This window comes from Heloderma suspectum, chromosome 3, assembly GCF_057233095.1.
Source record: "Heloderma suspectum isolate Gila_16-S chromosome 3, 16-S_ref, whole genome shotgun sequence".
In the NCBI taxonomy this organism is placed as follows: domain Eukaryota; kingdom Metazoa; phylum Chordata; class Lepidosauria; order Squamata; family Helodermatidae; genus Heloderma; species Heloderma suspectum.
Window position 1 is genome coordinate 18,226,117 of NC_139460.1, and position 20,935 is coordinate 18,247,051.

A 20,935-nucleotide genomic window follows, 5' to 3' on the forward strand; every position below is an offset into this window, starting at 1 on the left:
ATCCTTCAGCACCTTGCTGCCACCTCCAATAATCTGCCACCTGAGACAACTGCTTCACTCTGCCTAATGCTAGGTCCGGTCCTGAAAGTACATGATTAGTAGCATGTATAGTTTGATTCCACCCACCCAGGCTAGACATTGGGTCCTCCTGCTCAAAAAGGTGTATAAAGGGGCTCCCTCTTCCAGGTGAGCCTTGCTGGAGCAAAGAGATTTTCCTTCATCCTGGCATGTTATAGAACAGTAGGGTTGGAAGGGGCCTACAAGGCCATTGAGTCCAAATGTTCAAATCGAGTCCAAATCGAGTCCAAATACCATGTTCTGGTATCCTCAGTCATTCCTTGGTTCTGACTGCTGCTTTCCTCTTTGGTTCTGGCTTGTTCGTCAATCCTAATTCCTGGCTTTGTCTCCTGGCTCACCCAGACAACAGCCCACAACCCAGCCCTAACAGAGGGAAAGGCTTCAGCACCCCCTCGTCCCTGTTTTGATTTAGATCAGGGAAATTAAAAAAAGAAGAAGAAAATAAAAGGTTAATTCCCCTCTCCCCACAGCATTGGAGCTTTATTTTAAATGTTACAAGATACAATCACACATCCCATGTATAATGTCTTGTCTTTTGGCCATCAGGAAGCTAATGAGTGTTGAAGAGGGAGGCAAATACTGATTGAGAGATATCCAGGCAAGAGGGTTTCAAGGTTATGAAAACTTCAGGAAGATAGATGGTTCATAACATGGAGTTTCTACTGTATCTATAGCCATAAAACACAGGATGACATAAAAGTAACCTTGATCATGCCAGAAGATATAGTTGCAGGCAGAGAGATAATTACTGCCGATGCACTCACTTGATATATATGTGTGTGTGTGTGTGTGTGTGTGTTATTCTACATTTAGTTTTCAGTGATGTTGGTTATTTTCCCCCTTTCTGTGAAAAAAAAGTTTAGTTTTTCACTTAATAGGAAGTTCACTATAGCAGCGGACATAGTGACATCTCTTCTCCATATTTTACTAAAGCTGAAATGTATAATTGCCATCCCTTCTGGCAGTGAGATGTCTTGGGTTATTTGTCTTTCTAAGAAAGGGTCTGGAAGAAATTTGCTTTGGCAGATCGAAACTGAACCATGCATCATGTAGAAGGCGAGCTTTGGCCATGAAGCATAAATAAAAGATGGGCAGATCTATGTGGATATTAATAAGGTCTCATATTAAGTAGGGACAGGAGAATCAGCAAGGCTTGATCCATTGAGGTTCTGTGAGTTCCACCTCAAAACTCGATCCACCTCATTCTCAGTCCCATTCCTGATCGTAAGATTTTTCTTGGTGGGTTTGAATGGGAAAGGTGTGCATTTTGGTGCATGTTGTTTTAAAGTATGCACCCAAATGCATATGTCTCCCACACACACACCAATGACTAAAGCATCACAAAGCATTTTTCTTCCAAAATGCCTATTTTTAAGTGCACATTTTTTCTAATGAACATATTTTGCAAGTGCAAGCCTGGAAATACATGAGCTGCACCCACAAAATGAGCTTGCGTTTGTGTTTGGGGATGCTAACAGGGCAAGTTCTGATCCAAACTGAATCAAAATGAAATTCTCATATATCCCCATTGTGAAGAAGGGAAAGGTATAATATAAGGCAATGATGCCACAAACCTGAATTGCATACTTTTGCCCATCTTTGCTGATATCAGTTGTATCATGTCAAGTCAACCAACAAGCTCCAAGAAACTTGAGGCTAACACAGTGAGCTTATGACAAGGATTGGCCAAGACAAAAAAAAAACCTGGGTGTACCTTATGAATAACCACTTCAGCATACAGAGTGAAGGAAGAAGTGACAGCATTGTCCTCCCAGGTCCTGGAATGGCTCCAGCTTCCAGGAAACCCACTGGATCTCCTGGCCTAGATATAAAAAAGGGACCACTTCCTTTTGCATGAACATGTCCAGCTATTAAGATGAGTCTTGGAGGGCATTGTTCTAAGACACCCCCCCCACACACACATCATTATCTGAAGTAAGATTGGTGTTGACCAGTGTCAAGGCCTTTTTTGCTTTGGCACCCTACCTTTAGGGCTTCATCACACTAAAAGTCCTGCAATTTACCAGGGAATCTGCTTCCAGAATCTTTGTGGGATCAGATAAGGTCCTTTCCATGTGGCTTCAAAAAACAACAACACTAAACTTCTCAATGAGATCTATGTGTTTCATTACAAAGCCACTTGGTGGTGCTGTTGTTTTATTTCTAATAAAAGCAACTTTAAACTGTACACCCTCATTTATATTGACTCCATGGCGGGAGAAGGGAAAATGCCAGACTTTCGTCGTCATGTAAAACAATGCAATAGAGCTCACAAAGAGCAGGAGGTTCCCTGGATGAGGGCTGCATTATGTACAGGGCCAGCAAACTTCTGTGAGTAAGCAATCTCCATAGCAGGATAAAAGCCCAGTGTGAAGGAGCCCCTAGAATGTTTTCCCAAGGACATTTGCCTGGCATTGTCTTTAATTTCTTGTTAAGACCAGGTGAAGTCCTTAAAAAAAAAAGTCATTTGGCTTTGCATTCTCTTATCCTGAAGTTCTTAACTACTCTTTTTGATTTAAGTTCTTATTTTATTGTGCCTTCATGCTTTTATTCTGGAAGTTGTCCTGAGAACTATGGTTGAAGGGCAGCTGACAAATAACTTAAAACTGGGGTGGTGAACCTTGAGCCCCTGGGCCAAATCTGGCCTGCCTAAGGGTCCCAATCCAATCCTCTTGGGTTCACTAGATGGACATGCCCTCTTCCGACCCCCTTCCCCATCTGGTGGTTTCCTGGTTTTCCGTACTTCCCCCTGCAATTCTAAAAGGCTGAATCACCTCGCCTAAGGTGTAAATAGTGGCACTAAGAGCTTTAAGATAAAATATGCTGGTATTTCTGGTAAATTTGCTCTGATGGTTTTCCTTTGGCCCCACCATCCTTTTGCCTTCAGCCACGACAATCACTGGAATATGGCTCCCAAGTGCTTTTCCAAAATTGAATTTGTCTGTTGGGCTGAAAGAAGGTCAACACTCCTGACTTCAATCAACATATCCAAGTGGAGTTTTGTCTGGCCAAATTCCAGCTCTACATATGCGGCTCCCTGATCTTGCTGCAGACCCATCTCTTCCTGTATCTACCTGCCAGACTAACGCTCCCTAGACATTAGGTGATTGCTCCTTCTCTTCTCTCTTTTCAGGGAACACACATTAAATCAAGGAGACGCTTCTATAACCCTTTGCTGCTTTCTTCAAGACAGCAAGGCAGGCTTGGATAGGGATACTTCTTATAGGGCAAGGGTGTGCAGAGATCTCCAGATGTTCTGGACTTAGGGGGGCACAGGTCAGGCTGCATGGCACATGCAGATCTCTCCTTCAATGCCATGCTGCCACCGTCCAGCATCTGTCACCTGAGGTGACTGCCTTGCTCTGCTTGATGGTAGGGCTGACCTGGGTGGGAGCATCTTGTGTTTCTCTATTTCAGACTCTCTTTCTGCCACCCCCTTTTTCTCTCTTTCTCCCCACCTAGCAGGCTGCAGGATAAAGCACAAATTGCCCTTGCAGAATGTCCGAGCTGATCATTTGTAGAGGGCTTCCAAAATTAAGCCAAGGGCCGCATGGCAATAAGGTGAGGGTCACAGGCTCCCTCCACCTCAGGATAAACATACCAATTTTATATCAGTTTACTATCATCCCCCAAAGCATTCTTGGAACTGCATTTTGGGGGGATGCTGGGCGTTCTCTGGTGCAGATCCCTACCCATCCATACACCCCCTCCCTGAACTGTAGCAGCCAGGGTTCCCTGGGATGAGGTACTGATTATTAAAGCAATTTAACTGAGTAGTTGGGATGTGCCTTATAGCTGGTCCTGTTGTGTCATGTTGAGGAGATCAGAAATACCTTTTGGAATATCAACGCACACACCCCTCCCCAGGTACCTTTCAGTTTCACGTATGAGATCCATGGATGTTTAAAAGTAAATGTGTACGAGCATGACTCACAAGGCTAAAGTTTGTTGTTGTTGTTGTTGTTTCATTTTCCCTATATACATGGCAGGTTCGCTTATGACACATTTTGTCTACATGTGAGTATCCTCAAGTGCACCTACCATTTGAAACAGGTAGAGATGTATGAATCCCTTACCTTGTTCCATTGTGGGGCTTCCGCAGTGGGGGGGAAAGCGCTCCATCCCTCCCCCCGGAATCCTCCCTGGCCAGCTCCACTCTGCTGCGGCTCCATGGAGCCACCAGCCAGGGCTGTCCACAGCTGCAGTTCTGGCTGCGTCCAGCCAGACTGCTATGATAGGCTACGTAAGTTTGCGCTGCTGCTCTTTCCGTGATAGGCTATGTAAGTATTTACGTAGCCTATCACGGTAAAGGCAGCCACTCAAATGGCACAGTGGCCACCATTTGAGTGGCTGCCTTTACCGTGATAGGCTACGTAAATACTTACGTAGCCTATCACGGTAAAGGCAGCCATGCAAATGGCATAGTGGCTGCCATTTGTGTGGCTGCCTTTACCATGATAGGCTACATAAATACTTACGTAGCCTATCACAGCAGCTTGGCAGGATGCAAATGGCAGCTGCAGCAGCCAGTCGAAAGACCAGCTGCCACTGGTGGAGCCCCCGGTAAATCCCCAGGGGGAATTCCACGGGGTGGCGGGAGGTGGGAGGCCGTTCCACCACGGATTTGGGGGGGGGGTGAATGCCAGTGCATTCGGCCTCACTGAAATCCGTGGTGGAATTCTCTGCCATCCCTAGAAACAGGTGATCACAGGTCCAGCAGCAATTTGCATGACCCCCATGGCTGGAAAAACTGCTGCGAGCAATCTTGCAGAATTACTTTTAGCCATATCCATGAACACGACATCCACCTATAACTTGTTGTTTATTTTTTTCCATTCAAGGGTGTGATTGAATTGCAAGATGGGCTCATGGAACAGGATTCATGTTTATTGTGCTGGGAAAAAAGACTGTGCTTTAGTATGTAATCACTTTGCAAACACTATTTATTGCCTCATGTACTTCACAACAAGCCTAGATCAAATTCTAATTTCTTCCCTGTTATAACATGATCAACACAAAGTCAATTGCCTAAGATCAGAATTAGAGAAGATTAATGGCGAGAATGAAAGAAGAACTTGCAGTTGTTAATCAGGTGTTTATATGTTCCTATTTCATAATTATGACACCTTGAAAAATCAATCAGTAGTATGAACTCTGAGTGGTGCAATCAACAGTGTAATACATTTAGGCAGTAAAAGCATGTAGGTGATCTCCACTGATGATGTAAGACTCTGGGAAACACACACACGCACACACACGCACACACACACGCACACACATATATATATATATCTGTGTGTGCACGCGCACGCGTGTGTTTCCCAGAGTCGTATATCATCCGTCCGTCCGTCTGTCTGTCTCTCTATCTCTCTATCTATCTGCCTATCTATCAAAAATGAGAGATTATTCCACACAAAATACTTTCTCTCATATTGAAGATAAACATTGTTAAGACTATTTATTTAGGTTTTATTTATTAAATGTATATCCCACTTCTCCATAAAAAATGATGCTCAAGGTGACTCACAATAGTAAAATACCACCTCAATTTAAAAAAATTAAAGATCAATTTAAAACACAGAAATAATAAAAAAAGAAGTAGACCACGATCAGCCAGTTAAAAGCTCCTTCAGCAGCAGACCAATGGAAAAACAATTTTGCCATTGGAAGGACAACAGTGTCAAACTGACCTCCCATGGCAAGGAGTTTAAAAAGTTGGGAGCCACTGAGGAGGCCCCCTATTGCATGCCCACCAAACATGCATTTGATGGTGGTGGGACAAAAAGAAAGGCCTCTGCTGAAAATCTTAAAACCCTGGCAGCCTTGCATGGTGGGAATAAGGTCTTTCAAATGGCCTGGTCCCAACCAAGTCATATTGGGTATTATAACCAGCACTTTGAATTGTGTCTGCAAATAGACCAGTAATGAGCGAAGCTCATGTTAACAACGTCCGTGGCCCCAGTCAACAGTAACTGGCCCTGATCAACAGTCCAGACACAGCACTCTGGACCAGCTGAAGTTTCTGAAAAAGGTAGTCTCTCACATAGACCACACAGAAGCACCAAAAGAGTGGGTTACAGTAGTTCAAATGGGATGTAATGTGTCACCATAGCCAGATCTGGTATCTACAGGAATGGGCACAAACTAGTTTTGGAGAGAGTTCCAAAATAGGGTTCGTGTGGTTATTGCTAGGGGTGTTCCATGCAATAAAGCTGCCACTGGAATGTTGCTTAAAGTAAAACCAAAGGTCATTTTAGGTTCCTCCTCTGGGGATATATCTAAAGAATTTCAGCTAGACGAGGGAGAGTCTAGTCTGGATCAGCTCAGAAATAATCTGAAGGGAGAGTCTTGTTTGGATTGGCTAGGAAATAGTCTGAGGGGAGAGTGTAGTTTGGATTGGCTCGGAAATAATCTGAGGGGAGAGTCTCATTTGGATCGGCTCAGAAATAATCTAAGGGGAGAGTCTCGTTTGGATCGGCTAGAAAATAATCTGAGGGGAGAGTCTCGCTTGGATTGGAAATAATCTGAGGGGAGAGTCTCATTTGGATTGGATTGGAAATAATCTGAAGGGAGAATCTTGTTTGGATGGGCTCGGAAATAATCTGAGGGGAGAGTCTCATTTGGATCGGCTCGGAAATAATCTAAGGGGAGACTGTAGTTTGGATCGGGTCAGGAATAATCTGAGGGGAGAGTCTCGCTTGGATTGGATTGGAAATAATCTGTGGGGAGAGTCTCGTTTGGATTGCATTGGAAATAATCTGAGGGGAGAGTCTCGGACTGGCTAATAATCTGAGATTCTCTCCACCCCCTCCTCTCCCTTCCCTGTATTTTTCAGGCTAGAAGACATTCTATACAAGGCCAGCCCAAGAAATCTTGCTGCCTGAGGCAAAGGACAAGATGGCTCCCCTCCCACCTCCCCTCCATTCCATGTGCATAAGATGACTACACTTTGAATCTTCATTCAACACTGGTAACGGACCACATCCATCCATGGAACTGCAGGGCAGCAGGCCAGCTTAGAGCAGAGGTGTTCAACCTCTTTCAGCACATGGCTCCAATTCAATTTTGGAGAAGTCTGTGGCAGGTGGACCCAAAGGCAAACTGGGTTCGACCAAACATGCCAGCATATTTTAGCTTAATGTTATTATTGCCAGTAACTAAGCCTTGGGAGAGGCAGTTCAACCTTTTTAGAATGTGGGGAAGAAGTGCACAAAAGTCAGGAAACCATCAAACCATTGTCAGTTGGGAGGAAAGTGCCAGGAAAAGGGGCAGTATGTATGTATGTATGTATGTATGTGTCAGGGGTGTTTCTGAGTGCAGGGAGTCATATAGCAGTTCAGATTCTGAAGGAGAACATTAGACGGGGGGGGGGAGTGTTTTCTCAGGCTAGTCCAGATATGAGTAGGCCTGCTTCTCAGTTTACAAACATACAGATGGCTGAGCTTAAAGTCCCGCCTCACGACCACCCCCATGAGAGGCAACAAACAGGAGGTTGACCTAATAGTTGCCAGGTGCAGACAAAGAGCAAAGAGATAGATGGCAGGGGCAGAACATAGAGGGTCTACCTGATTGGCCTTGTGTGAGAAGCTGCGCTTAGAGGCCTCACAAGAAGAGAGGGCTCTCCCCCAGTTAAGTTAGGCTAGCGAGACTGCCTCCATCTTCAAATGGAATTTTGACAGTATGTATGTATATATTTCTATACTGCCCAATAGACGAAGCTCTCATTCAAGGCATGTTCATCCAATGAAGGGGGCAGGTTGGGACCCCGAGCACATTGGAACCCCAGGCAGGCCTGATTTGGCCCACAAGCTTGAGGTTCAACACCCCTGGCTTAGTGGATGCTGGGCAGGCCATGTGGAACACACAGTTCTGAGGAAGACAACAATGGAACCAATTACCTAGGGAGGTGGTGGGCTCTCCCACACTGGAGGCATTCAAGACAAGGCTTGACAGCCATCTGTCAGGGATGCTTTGACCTAGATTCTTGCATTGAGCAAGGGGTTGGACTCAATGGTCTTGTAGGCCCCTTCCAACCCTACTATTCTGTGATTCTGTGATTGCTGCTCTACCCCTGTATCTGTTGCCTGAGGGGGTCACCTCACTTTCTCTAATGGTAGGGCTGGCCCTGGTCAGTACAAGTGTGCGTGAGAAGATAGGACTGGAAGGGGTCCATCCCTTCCCTCCACCTTCTCTATATTCTGGCATGTTGCATCGGGGCACACCTGGAAGAAAGGCACAGTGGGATTTATAACAATGCCTGGAACCATTGGGAAGACTGCATCTTTGAAATCAGTATGCACAAGGCATACAACTACCACATTGTTTCCTGCTGAAGATCACTGGATGCACCGATCAAAAGCAAACGTCGGTGGAATACTTTTGGATTCATAGACACCTGTCACATTGAATGGATCCTAGGCTCCCCACACCCGTAGTTGAATTCTCTTACTTGTTAAAGGCAGGTGAACAGTGGGACTCTGTGTGGATCATGCCGTTAGAATGAAGTCTCTTTGCAGCCCCAACAGCAAAGGAAATTTATACAGAGGGTGTAAATGACAGGTGCTAATCACTCTCCCCCAGCAGCTCCCTTAACTGTGAACTCTCATGGAAGACATTGAGATGAGTGTTCCATTGGAGGGGGGGGGGGATTGTTTGAAACACCAGGACGCCTGTTGAGATGCAACACAGAGAGACTAGCCAGTGTAGTAAAAAATAGTAATAATCTCTTAACACATTGTTCATGACAGAAGGAGAACTTTGGGAGGAAAGTTGGATCATTACAGTTGTGCTCCATTGGAAATGTTCATACGAGCATACGAAGCTGCCTTAGAGTGAATCAGACTTTAGGGCCAGTATTGCCTACCCTGAGTGGTAGTGGGCTTTCTAGGGTCCCAGCTACGGGTTTTTCTCAGCAGAAGAACATTTATTTATTTTACTTACTTACTTACTTATTTCATTAAATGTCTTAATCGCCCATCTGGTGGGTCATCCGGCCACTCTGGGCGATGTACATCAATACAAACAGTTTTAAAACAATAAAATTTTACATTAAAACACCGTATTTCTAAAAATACCCTAACCCACCCCAAAAGCCTGCCTGAACAACCACGTTTTTAATGCGTGGCGGAAGCTCATTAAAGCTCATGAAACATAGGGCTCCCTTCCACCACCACCCCCTTCCTCCTCCCCACACTCCATCCCACCTAAATGGAGAAGCAACACCTCAGATTGGGTGCTCAGAAATGAAAAATGGTTTTGATGTGGGATACGCCCCACACATTTTGGAAGTCATCTTTGGGGGATGTAATGTCCCTTGGGCATGGTTAGTGTGGAGCGAGCTTACCTGCTCAACTTGCAGTTCACCCCTGGGCCTTGCTCACCAAGTAACACACTTCTGACTCTGAAATTTCCACAACAGCATTCTTTATCGATACACACGTGAGAGGAGACTGAACCGCCTGGCTTCAAAGCCTACACAAAGAGAACAGAAAACAGGCCCTGCCCAGGCCTCCAGAAAGGAAAGAGAAACTAACAGCTGCAGACTTCTTAAAGAAATATACATATACATATATCACAAGGTGTAAAAGAGTGTTGTCCCCTGGACCCACGCTCCAGCTCCTCACCACCCACTGAGCTGCCCGCACTCACACAGGACCTGCCCGCAACCGCTGTGATTGCCATTTTGAGAAAAGATGGCAATCATGAATATGCAGACATCTAGTTGTACACAAAATGGCACCATGAATTGCCCATATACACAAGATTACAGGTGGAAATGGGCCATTCACGCGGAGCTCATGGACAGGTCCCGGGTGAGTGCTGGCTTGGCGAGTGTGGGGGTGGGGACCGAGCAGGGCCAGGGCCTCGGTGGGCATGGCTCGGGGACATGGATGGGGGGGAGTCCACTGGCCTCCTGGACCCAATCAGGCACCTGCACCATCCCTACTAAACCCACAGCCTTCTGTGCATGCATGAAGCGTTATAGCCAGGGACACAGAAGAAAACCAGAAGCCTTTGTGCATTCACTGATAGTTTGTATATGCCTGGAATTAACTGAATCCTAGTCAGTATGTTGTTGCAGACACTTGTATTGCAGTATGACCCCATCTCTTTCTCTGAATTATCAGTGTTGGGGAACAACAATGGGAGATGGCTGTTTATTTATTGTTTATTTATTTTATTTATTTACCACTTACAACCAAAGTAAAACCCATCAGCGGTTACAGCACAGGGAAAGCCTGGGTGAAAAGCTACATTTTCAGCAAGCATTTAAAAGATGTCACATTTTCTGCTTCCCAAACTGCATGGGAGAGGGTGGGTGCCACTGTTTTCCCCATGTCCTGCTTGTGGATGTCCCAGAGGCATCTGGTTGGCCGAGGCAGGAAACAGGATGATGGACTAGGTTGGTGTGATCCATCTGAGCTTTGGTTTGGTTCTCATTTTAGTGCGATATTCTGTTTCCTCTGGAAATCATGGTGATATATAACCCTCTAATGGCCATGGTTTTCCTATATGTACCTCCACCGGTAACTTCTTTGGACCTATTTGTGTGGCTGTATGATTGAATTTGAAATATCTCTCTCAGAAGTTTAAACAATCAAATTTCATTTAGGCTGCAGTCCTGTACCCACTTACCTAAAAGTTAGCTCCATTGAACTCTGGATGGGTGGATCTATCTGTCTCACCAAGATAGTCAGTTTTTTGAGATTAAGCTTGTTTCATCCCATTTCCACACAACCTTGTGATTTGTTTTTGTTTTTAAAATCTGTATTGAAATGCATACTTGTGCACATTTTTTCCTAATGTCCAGTTCAGTGCATGCATTTATGTGTGTCTTTTTAAGTGTGTGCACTTTCCCCTAAGTACTGTTTGTGTGCACTTTCCCCAAATATGAGACTTTTGTGCTCATGCTCCAATATGCACATTTCCTGGGACAAGCTGCACCAGAAAGCTTGCAAAAATGCAGATTTTGGAACACAACTCTGCCTCAGCTTTCTGAAAGGCTCCAGAAGTGCAAATCTGTAAAGCAAAACAAAAACAACAACACCTTGACAGAACAGATTTCTCACCCATCCTTACTCAATTCAGTAGGACTTACTTTTGTGGAGACATTATAGGATTGGACCATAAGTCAGACAATGCAAGACCAATTCTCTAACACAACCTTCTCCAACCTGGTGCCCTCCAGATGTTTTGGACTACAACTCCTAGAATACCTGACTATTAGTCATGCTGTCTGAGGATGATGGGAGCTGAAGTGCAAAAGATCTGGAGGGCACCAGGGTACAAAAGGCTGCTTCAGCATTACAGCAACATCCAAATTACCTAGACATTTCATTTAAAACCCCGATTTTCTCCAGTCCTTCCAAATGCATGCAATAAAGCTACCTGGGAATTTTAAGTCTGTGTCATAAGATAAAAATGGCACTTTTCCTAACTCAAATTGCTGCCTTAAGTTCAGTTTAGTGAAGGACATAGCTCCCCTGCCCTGTTATTACTTCACTAGCCTCTTTAGTTTCAAAGTGTGTGTTTCCTGTTATAAGCCCATTTTCTTTCTCTCGGTTCAGGTGAAGTGATAATACATGTGCATGTAATTTTCCATTCTCATCTGAATACACCCACTCAGGCCATGTGCTGTTCCAATGATGCGGCTTCATCTAAGGAACCATTTAGAGGGTTCCTGGCTCAAGATGTTTCTCTTTTTCAGTCTTTCATTAGTCTTATTAAAGTTCCTAATCTCCCTAAGCCTTTTTTATGCCCTTCTTTAAACTTTCCTTCCCCTTTCTAGAAGTCAGACTACAAATCAACATTATGCTTAAGCTAAGCAGGGTCAGCCCTGGTTAGTACTTGGATGGGAGACCTCCTGGGAATCAGGCTTCCTGCACCGAGCAGGGGGTTGGACACAATGGTTTTGTAGGCCCCTTCCAACCCTGTGATTGTATGACTGCAGCCCTGCTGGATCAGACCAAGGCTCCATCCTGTCCAGTACTCTGTTCATACAGTGGCCAACCAGCTGCCCACATGAAACCCACAAGCAGGATGTCAGTGCAACAGCACCCTCCTGCCCATGTTCCCCAGCAACTAATGTACATAGCCATACTGCCCCCAATGCTGGATGTAGCCTATATCCATCAGGACTAGTAGCCATTGAAGGCCTTCTCCTCCATGAATGTGTCCAATCCCCTTTTAAAGCCATCCAAATTGGTGGCCATCACTACATCTTGTGGAAGTGAATTCCATAGATTATGCACTGTGTGAAGAAGTCCTTCCTTTTATCTGTCCTGAATCTCCCACTAATCAGCTTCACAGGGTGACCCTAGGTTTGAGTATTATGGGAGAGGGAGAAAAAAGTATCCTTATCCAATTTCTCCACCCTGTGCATCATTTTGTACACCTCTCACTTAAGCAGAGAGAGAAGGCGTGAGTGTCAAATCCTCATCAATGTAGATGTTACTGATGTACCAAGGTAAGCTTGTGGCACTGCTGATTTAGTGTGAATTAGTGTGGGAGAAGCAGCTCTTTGGGGGCTGGCTTGCTGCTGAGTGGTTTTGAAATCAGACATGGCCCTACTTCTCATCAGAAGGAAGCAGCTCAGAGAAGAAGGGCCATATAGAGGACAATCCAGCATTTTGTTCAGCCTGCATTTAGAAGAGCACCAGCCTGGCCCTCATTAGGGATGTTGGAGGAACCCATTTGTAGGGTGGAGCTCTATGAGTTTTCCTGGGTTCGCCCCCCTGGATGTAGTTCCAATTTGTGCTGCAGAGCCCAACTTGGTCTGCAGCGAGGTCTGACCAATTCACAGATTTTCTGTGTTTTTTAATTTCACAAGTTATTAGGGATGTACGAAAAGACTTAACTGTTCGTTTTGCACATTCGCGGTGGGGGGAGAGGCGCTCTGTCCCTCCCCCCGAAATCCTCAATGGCCAGCTCCGCTCCACGGCGACTCCGTGGAGCCACTGGCCGGGGCAGCCCCCAGCGACATCCGGCTGCTGCTGGGCTGTGCAGGGACACAAATGGCAGCCGCCGTAGCTACCGCCACTTGCGTTCCCTTTTTATTTTTGCCGTGATAGGCTACATAAATATTTATGTAGTCTGTCACCACCTCCACAGGGATGCAAATGGCATCCCTGCATTAGCTGTGATAGGCTACATAAGTATTTACATTGCCTATCATGGCTAAAATGGTGACGCAAATGGCGGCCGTAGACACAGCCACCATTTGCAGAACAGCGCGAATGGCAGCAGGTGGGTTCTCCATTTCACGCACCTTTTTGTGGGGTGGGGGGCTTCATTCTGCAATGGGTTTCGGGGGGCTGAATGCACTGGCATTTGGCCTCACCAAGATCTGTGGTGGAATTCTCCACCATCCCTACAAGTCACGGCTGAAATTTGCACTAATTTGAGCAGATTTTGACCACAGATTACGCTAATAGGTTAAGATGAGGAATTATGACTAGCCCAAAGTCTCCCAGTGAGCTTTATGGCTTAGTGGGAATTTGAACCTGTCTCCCCAGTCCTACTTCGACACTTGAACCATTACATAACGAGTGGGGCAAACAGGGGTTCTGTGTTTGGTAATACAGAGAAGTTTATGTTGCTATTGCCATTCTTGTAAATATGTACATTCTTGTAAATATGTACAGCATTTCTTTACTGGAAGAGCATGATACATAAAGTTACTTGGCTTTGTGTTTTGGAGAGTTTCTGGGTTGTAAGCCATCCACTGCAATGCATGGCAGGTATGTCTGATGCGTATATTATATTGTATATTCAGGAGCAGGGACAGACACAGGCTCCCTGCTCTGCTACATGAATGGATATATCCACATAGGGGATCATATACAAACCAGTACAGAGTCTTTTCCAAACACTAAACTAAGGCTGGAGCTCTGGCTCCAATTTGGAGCTCTGAGCCCTTGAAGTCTGGTCCAGAATGAAATTGCAAACCTGTTCCCTTAAGTGATATATATATACATATACACACATACACACACACACACACACACGAACACAGACAAAGTGATGGACTTTCTTCTTCCAGCACTGAGAAAAGCCAAATGACTCCACTCGTCTACAGACCCAATAAACAAAAGATCTACCCTGGTAGCAAGATGCATTCCATATTGTTGTAGACCCTCCAATTGGCCAACTCTACACAGACATAATCTCCAGGATTTAGAAATATTATTCCTTCTACTAGAAGCAAAGAGAAATAGTAGAAGCCATCTGTTTTTTCCATTCAAAGTAAGCGGACAACAAAAATGATTTTCCCCTCTTTTCACTTCTATTCCCCAAATTCCTTGTATTAACGTAAAATCTTGTACTAATATGTATCCTTACTCCATACAGAAACTAAGTCTAGGTGCATGCAACTCCTAGGCCTAGGTATGTGAAAGGTTTTTTTTTGGGGGGGGGGATTTTCTTCCCCTTTTACATGTGCCCTTCCTCCCCTGTTGTCTCCCCTACTGTAAGCTCTTTGGAGCACAGACCTCCCTCTTTGTTCATGTTGCAATGTGAAATGCCATGTACACCAATGGCAGCATATGCTGTTTTATAATCTGGTGGAAATGGTTGCCTCCAAACCTTGCTTCATCATTTAATTCATTTATTATATTCTATACTGCCCCATAACTGAAGCTCTTTGGGTAGGGATGGCAGAGAATTTCTCCACAAATCTCCGGGAGGCCGAATGCCAATGCATTCGGCCCCCCAAAATTGGTGGCGAAATTCTCCGCCCCCCCCCCGGGATGGGACTTACCTCCTTCGAATGTCCCTCTCGGTGGCGGGTCCCGGCGGCCTTTCGGCGGCCTTTTGGCAGGGGCGAGGGTGGCGGCCGGTCTTCTGACCAGCTGCCACCGCCGCCGTTACAAAGTAAAGTAAAAAAAAACAACAACACGGGATAGGCTACGTAATGATTTACGTAGCCTATCATGGCTAGATTTTCAAAGTCAGCCATGATAGGCTACGTAAATCTTTACGTAGCCTATCACGGGTGACTTTGGGGGGGGGAAAAAGCACGTACGCAAATGGCGGCGCCCATGGGCACCACCATTTGTGTTCCTTATTTGGGCAGGGGTAGTCTACGTAAAGATTTACGCAGGCTACGGCGAAAATAAGGGCAACGCTATTTGCGTTGCCCTTATTTTCGCCTTAGTCTACGTAAATCTTTACGTAGACTCCCCCTGTCCAAACAAGGAACGCAAATGGCGGCGCCCATGGGCGCCGCCATTTGCGTACGCGCTTTTTTTTTTCAGAGTCACCCGTGATAGGCTACGTAAAGATTTACATAGCCTATCATGGCTGACTTTGAAAATCTAGCCATGATAGGCTACGTAAATCGTTACGTAGCCTATCATGTTTTTTTTTTTACTTTACTTTTTTTATTTCGCGGCCGGGGAGACGGGGCGCTCCCCCCCGGCCTCAATTTCGGTGGCGAGGGATGGGGCGCCTCCCCCCCACCAAGAATTTCGGGGGGAGAACCGAAGCGCCTCCCCCCCACCGCGAAGCAAGCTGCGGGACCAGGTAAGGGACTTTCATCCATCCTTATCTTTGGGTGGTTCACAAAAATTAATCTTCTCCTCCTCCACCACCGCCTCCTCCTTTTTTTCCAGTGAAAGAATGCAAGTCATGTTATTCGAGTCACTCTGGAAGTACAATACAATGTCCAGAAACGATAGACCTGGGAGAGTATGCCAAGGACAGCTGGAGATCCAGTGCTTGCACCATAAGAACTAGGAAGAACTGATAGTACAAGCTGTCTGACAGTGGAACAGACTGCCTTGGAAAGTGGGTGATTCTCCTTCATTAGATTATTTAAATTAGAGGCTGGATGGCCATCTATCAGAAATGCTGGAGTAGCAGTTTCCTGCAGTGTCAGGTAGTTGGACTAGATTACCTTGAGGTCCTTTCCACCCCCATAGATTTTGAGCTATTCAGCATCAACACTGCATTGCTAGTCCCCAGCAGATGTACCTTTATGCCACTCCTTTACTGTTCCATGGTCCATCTCAGGCACACATTCCATTCCTCCTAATTGAAACATATGAACATCAGAAGAGCCTTGGATCAGACCAAGGGTCCATCTAGTCTAGTATTCTGCTCACACAGTGGCCAACCAGATGTCTGTGGGAAATGCACAAGGAGGATATGAGTGCAACAGCACCCTTCTGCCCATGTTCCCCAACAGCTGGTGTACATATGAGAGCTTCGGCTATGGGGCGGTATAGAAATAAATAAATAAATAAATAAATAAATAAATAAATAAAATAAATATGAATCCAGCCCCTGATACTAGATGGATAGCCATCAGGACTAGTAGCTGTTGATTGCCTAATTCTCCATGAATTTGTCCAGTCCCTTTTTAAAGTCATCCATATTGGTGTCGGTCACTACATCTTGTAGAAGCAAATTCCATAGTTCATGCACTGTGTGAAGACGCACTTCCTTTTATCTGTCCTGAATCTCCCACCCCTCAGCTTCATGGGATGACCCTAGGTTCTAGTATTATGAGAAAGGGAGAAAAATGTCCTCCTATGTGCAGCTTGAAGCATGTGCAGCATGCTATTTTGCATCTGTCTTCACCTCTGTGTTACCAATGCACAGATACAATACTGTCAGAAGCAACCTTCATGTCATAACAAATATGATTGCATCAAGATTGCTTCAAGACGAGGCTGGACAGCCATTTGTCAGGGATGCTCTGACTTGGATTCCTGCATTGAACAGGGGGTTGGACTCGATGGCCTTGTAGGCCCCTTCCAACCCTACTATTCTATGATTCTATGATTCTAAGATTCTTTATGTGCAAGGTTTTCACTGATGCACAGATAGGCTGTTCCTGCACACTGATAAAACACCACACAAAAAGAATCTAGATACAACTGTAGTCCTATTCAGTTGTTTGGAAATACAAGGCACGGAGGGGAGACAGGGACATGAGATCCAGCCCTTCCCCCTCCGCCACCAGCCTCCCCGTGTTGATGGAAAAGGTCTGAAGATAGGCTATAACTACGTTCAACTGAATGTGGTTGTATTGCTTCATATAATCAGGAGGTATTTTTTTAAAAAAAAAATCTCTGCACATGCGTGCACTAGGAATGAGAGGGGGGACATGAAGGAAATGAAACTTGTGACAAGTTATGCATGGACAACACTCTCTACAAAATTCAAAACAATAAAAATGAAACCAATGAAAAAATCTTCAGGGGGAAAAAAGAAAAATCCTGGGAGGAGGGGGGATTGAGGATTCCGAATGTGTTGGTTTCACTTCAGAAACAAGACCAGGTAATTCAGATTTCCAAAATCGGAGGACAAATGTGAATGAGGAGAATTATACCTCCCCACCCACCCACCCCGGCCAGAAGTGAAGTGCATTTTGTATAACTACATACATCTGATTTGACCTTTTTTAAAAACTTCTTTTCCTTTCCTTTCCTTTCCTTTCCTTTCCTTTCCTTTCCTTTCCTTTCCTTTCCTTTCCTTTCCTTTCCTTTCCTTCATGATGAAACTACATTGGTGCTACTGTTGAATAAGTAATTCTTAATCTGAGGAAACTGGGTAACATCCCCGGATGCCTGGAAATTAGTCCATCTTTTTCAGGATTGATTATGAATCAGCCTCTATAAGCCCATTATGCATCAAGTTCTTGAAGGTCTATAGAAGGGTTGGGGAACATCTGGCTCTCCAGCTGTTGTTGGACTGTATCACCTATTAGCACTAGTCAGTAGGGCTAATAATTAGTAGGGATGGCGTGGGCACCCTGCTAGGGCTTGAAGCCTAGTGAGAAATTGCCAGCTCAGGCTCCTGAATGCCAGTCCACAGACCCCAGCACCTGCCTTGGTCAGTGCATCGTCGTCGGCTCCCTTGTTGAGAACCATTTGCCACTCAAATGGCTGCTCGTTATTTTCCATAAGTATCCCATCTATGCAAATGGGGGCCTTAAAAGCATGGAACGTTGCCTGTAATGCCTGCAATTTATGCCTGTAATGTTGTGGACATTGCCTTCTTAAGGCCCCATTTCCATAGATGGGAATCTAATCTTACAGAAAAGAACAAGGGAGTGGAGGCCTGCACTCCACAAACTGCCCAGCTTGCCCTGCACCACTTGCCTGGGTCAGGTAAGTGCTGGGGGTTCAGTGAGTGCTGCATGGGGTGGGCCCAGGGTGATCCGTCCATCCCTAAGAGTGAGGAATGATGATAGTTGGAATCCAACAACATTTGGGAGGCCACAAATACCCCATCCATGTTCTATAGAGTTCCCCTGCCACACTTACTGACATGAAATGCCCCACTTGAGGAGAGACTGAAAGGACTGGGCACGTTTAGCCTTGAGAACAGAAGACTGAGGGGAGATAGGATAGTGCTCTTCAAGTATTTGAAAGGTTGTCACAGAGAGGAAGGCCAGGATCTCTTCTCCATCATCCCAGAGTGCAGGACACGGAAGAATGGGCTGAAGTGACAGGAAGCCAGATTCCGTCTGAACATCAGGAAAAATGTCCTGACTGTTAGAGCAATATGAAAATGGAACCAATTCCCTAGGGAGGTGGTGGGCTCTCCCACACTGGAGGCATTCAAGATGAGGCTGGACAGCCATCTGTCAGGGATGCTTTGACTTGGATTCCTGCAATGAGGAGGGGGTTGGACTCAATGGTCTTATAGGCCCCGTCCAACCCTACTATTCTATGATTCTATGATTCACTCTTGCCTGGATCTGCTACATCCTAGAGGACATGGAGCAGCAAAGATGGCTTGAGCCATACCTGAATGTGGGTGTTACATCCAGACTGGCTGAGTGTTATGGGATACTATGATGCCCAGCTTACCCAAATTTACCACCTTAAGTTGCTATACTGATGCAACAGGCATTATATACTATGGTACAAAAGCCCTGGTACCTGATCCTACCTCCTCCCTTTATTTGTATGTGTGTGTGTGTGTGTGTGTATGAGAGAGAGAGAGAGAGAGAGAGAGATTTGCATGGCAGAAGGAGGACTCAGGGTATAACAGATCTGCTAGGAAGTTAGCTCCGCTGGAACTACCTCCTCCTCCCCCTCCTCCTGATTTATATACCGGTTACCCCATATATATATATATATATATATATATATATATATATATATATATATATATATATATGTTAGAGTTAACATGCTTAGGATCAAGCTACAGCTTGACCATATACTACACCGTTATGCTTTCCCTAATCCACTAAGCAGAACTCTCCCATCAGACAATCTACATATGGTTGAAGGGACTCAAAACTCCTGAAGAGGTTCACTCATATCCGGCAGGTCCCAGATCTTGTAGCCTTTTGAAAGGAATAGGGATGTATGAGAAATGTGTTTCTGTTCATTTCTTTTTTCCTCAGAATTCACCCAGTTCACACCTTTCAGAATTGAACCTGAATGCAATCCATGGTCAAATTCTGTTACATTTTCCAGCTTGCAATGTGAGTCACAGAACCAAAGAAGTGTTCAAAAATGCATACATTTGGAGGGGGGGGGAGTGCATGAAAAAATGTGTGATTTTGAAAAATGTGAGAATAAATGCACACTTTTCAAAAATGTATACAATTCATGTGTACATCTGGAAAAAAATGTGCATGAAAATATGCACACTTTTTTGGAAAGAAAAGGAAGAACAAAGTTCGCAAGCTGTTATGGACACGAATTTGAACAAGCTTTGATGTGGAATATGGAGAATTCCAATGAGCTGATTTGCAAATCTCTAAAAAGAAAAGAGCTAATACCTTGAACCAGGGGAGCCTGGCGGATCCAATTTCAGGGCGGGGAGGCAGAGATTCCAAGCTGGGTTTTACTCACAGCCAGGAGTCTAAAGAAGCTATCCAAGGTGCTGGACCTTTTGGGGGGATAGGCTCTAGCACCTTGGATAAATCTTTCAGACTCCTGGCTAGTGGTAAAAAAAGCAGAATGGAATCTCAGCCTCACCGAAATCAGATCCACCACCCTCTCCTGCCTTGAACTGGGCCCAGCTGGATATATTTGTCCACACTTCCCAGCATCTGTTAGGAATGGAATGGCAACATTTGTCTTTGCAAAATCATTTTGTGAAGCCTTTTACTTCTCTACAATATATTGTGTAAGACAGCCCAGAGGCAACTGAATGGATTCTGGTTCCATTGCAGCTTTTTCATGCTGGTCACATCAATGGCCTTGCTAGATATGCCTCACTGACGCCTCCTGACAAGGGCTATGAATCGGTCCTACCTGTGCTCTTCAAAGAGTTTGCTTCCCTTGAGAAGAGGTGATCTTTGCTTCCTGTGGAGCTCAGAAGGTCACTTCCTTCTGGATTGAAAGTGCACTACAGCTTGAGCGGAACCAAAAATAAAAGCCTGAGAGGCTTGGAGGGTGGTTTGTGCCATGCAGGAACTCGGCAATTAATTATTTATCTGTATTATTAATTAAATAGCAGTATTATTTGAAGCAACTGTTTGGAGCTCAGTCTTGCAGAGCAGTCACCACTGTAGCCTTGAAAGAAGAGACATGGGGGGTTGCCAAAAAAAGGAACAAAAAAAGCTCCAAACCATTTCCATGCATATGAAATTGGCAAGGCCAGATGAATGTGTTTTGCATTAAGCAGTTGAGCTTGACCATACAACAGCTGGTCTTGATTTGGGGGTTTTAAAAGTTGCAGGTTACTTGCTGTCTCTATTTTATTTTATGGTCTTTATTCTTTCCTGATAGGTCTTCCCCCACCCCCCAACCCACTTTCTGGATGGGATTTAAGAGACTGTAGGATTAAGGGCTGGGAGACTGAAAGCTTAGGAAACTTACACAAGAATAAACATATGATCTGCGAGGGGGAAAGTTGTAATATTTTGCTGGATGAACACATCAAG